This window comes from Aedes aegypti, chromosome 2 (genome assembly GCF_002204515.2).
Source record: "Aedes aegypti strain LVP_AGWG chromosome 2, AaegL5.0 Primary Assembly, whole genome shotgun sequence".
Taxonomy (NCBI): Eukaryota; Metazoa; Arthropoda; class Insecta; order Diptera; family Culicidae; genus Aedes; species Aedes aegypti.
In genome coordinates this window covers 183,080,996-183,083,851 of record NC_035108.1, presented here as the reverse complement: position 1 = coordinate 183,083,851, position 2,856 = coordinate 183,080,996, and positions in this window count along the sequence as shown.

Sequence of the window (2,856 nt, the reverse complement as noted above, 5' to 3'; positions counted from 1 at the left end):
GATGGTACATGTCACCCCTTCCTTTCACTCCTCCGGTAGCTGTTCTGTTTCCTAGATTGTGCCGCTGCAGACAAATGGCCAGCCTCCCCGGGCCCATCATTATAAGTTCAGCTCCGATACCATCCTAACCAGCAGCTTTATTGTTCTTCAGCTGATGAATGGCCTCCTTAACCTCCCTCAAAGTGAGGGCTGGTTGGTTTCCATCCTACGCAGTACCGACGAAGGCATTTCCTCCGTTGTCCCGACCTTCATTGCCTGTGCTCTCAGCGCCATTCTGTAGAGATGATCGGGTTCGGGTTTGAAAATTTAAATTTTTTCGGTTCGGGCTTGAAGGCTGTAAAATTATCGGGTACGGGTCGGGTTCGGGCTTGAAAAAAGTCAGGTTTGGGTCGGGCTTGGTGACAATTGTGAAAAGAGTAACAACCTGAAAGCTTCCCTATGCATCAGAAACGATGAATTTATCATCTTTTAGAACTTGGGTTTTTCTTGCAAATACTTTCGGGTTTCGGGTCGGGTCCGGGTTTGGTGAATGCATCAAAAACAAAGTAACAATGAGCAATTCTCGCTGAAACCAGGCCGCCATCGGCACCCATCGTTAGAATTCCAATTTTACGTCTCTGATCGCTAGCTTTCGATAAACCATTTTTTGATAAATCTTGGGTATTTCTTCACGTGATATGTCTCATATTTCCCTTGGAACACATACCAAACTTAATGGCATCGTATAGAGAAAGGATATAGCTTTCATTTGAAGTTAAAAAAAATCCGGCGGCCATTTTGAATTTGGCCGCCATCTTGAATTTTGTTAGAAAAATCGTTTTTTCACCATTAGCGCACCGCTCGTTTTGAATTCTGAGATCACCATCAGAAAGCTGAGGAAAAATTGCGTAAGATAGGCTACAGAAACTAGGTGTGCAATGGTATTTACCCTATGAAATGAACGATTTTCTAAAACATGTTCCACGATTTTGACGTACATGGCGAGTGCAATCAATGCAAACATTATTTTTGGAACAACAAAGATACAAGTTTTCAATAGTTGGTGTATTTTTCGAGTCAGATGAAGAATAGGAGTATTATTTTGAGTGAAAAAATCTGGCGGCCATCTTGGTTTTAAGTAGTAGAATGAGTTTTCACCTTGATAACACTCAACATGTTGAATTTTAATGCCACCGTTACACTTACTATTCTTCTTGTTCTTCTTTTTCCTGACGTTACGTCCCTACTGGAATAGAGCCAGCCCCTAAGCTTCAAACATAAATTAACAAGTAGAATTTTTTAACGCTTATTTGCCACCTGAATGATTGTTCTGCATATCTGCGAGTTGAAAAATAGCATTAATTCTTTCATTTATTTGGTCTAAAACCATTGATAGAAATGAACAATCTGTTGAACAGCTAAAATAAGATAAGAAATAAAGAATCTGTTTGTTTTTTAACGGAGATTAATTTAATTAATTAAACATGAAGAGCGCTGAGATGAAAAAAAATCATTCTACTGCTAAAAACTAAGATGGCGTCGATATCCAAGATGGCCACCAGATTTTCCAAACTCAAAATGATTCACCTGAGTTTCGGCATTACGTCCACATTAGAACAAAGCCTGCTTCTCACCTTTCAATTTCGCTATTTTTCACATGCATGTTGGGTGTTAGTAAAAACAATACTTAATGATTGAGAAAATCAAGGATTTTTTTTGCTTAAAAATTTAAGATTTCCATTCTAAATTAATGCACTTTTGGAAATGTTTAACGTTAAAACTACAGATATTACCACAAAACTTACTAATGTCCCAACGCACAATTTATAAACTTCATTCGATGACAAAAAAAAGCATATGGTAAAAAAAAATTTGTTTTTTTTCAATCAATGTTTTTGGACGGTTTTCATTCATTAAATTTATTTATTCATAATAACTGAATTCAAAGATATGTCGAAGAAATATTCTGTTATTAAAAATCGTATTATAAAAGAAAATTCCTATTTAATAACCTGTATTTATAACTAATAAAGCTGAGTATCAGGCTCGGTTCCACTAGGGACGTAACGTCAGGAAAATGAAGAATAATAAGAAGAAGAGTATACGTAACCTTGTTTTTATTGGTAACCTCTAAATTCGACATGCTGAGTGCTATCAACGTGAAAAATTCATTCTACTAGTCAAAATCAAGATGGCGTCAAAATCCAAGATGGCCGCCAGATTTTATCACTCTAAATAATACTCCTATTCTTCATCTGACTCGAAAAATACACCAACTATTGAAAACTTGTATCTTTGTTGTACAAAAAATAATGTTTGCATTGATTGCACTCGCCATGTACGTCAAAATCGTGGAACATGTTTTAGAAAATCGTTCATTTCATAGGGTAAATACCATTGCACACCTAGTTTCTGTAGCCTATCTTACGCAATTTTTCCTCAGCTTTCTGATGGTGATCTCAGAATTCAAAACGAGCGGTGCGCTAATGGTGAAAAAACGATTTTTCTAACAAAATTCAAGATGGCGGCCAAATTTAAAATGGCCGCCGGATTTTTTTTAACTTCAAATGAAAGCTATATCCTTTCTCTATACGATGCCATTAAGTTTGGTATGTGTTCCAAGGGAAATATGAGACATATCACGTGAAGAAATACCCAAGATTTATCAAAAAATGGGCTTTTTTGCAAACTGTTTAGCTAGCTGGCGTACGAGGGGTCCACCAATTTGAGAAAACAAAAAGGACCACCCTTAAGTTTTATCGAAAGCTAGCGATCAGTGACATAAAATTGGAATTCTAACGATGGGTGCCGATGGCGGCCTGGTTTCAGCGAGAATTGCTCAATGTTAGTCGTAAAATACGGAGACGCATCATCAGT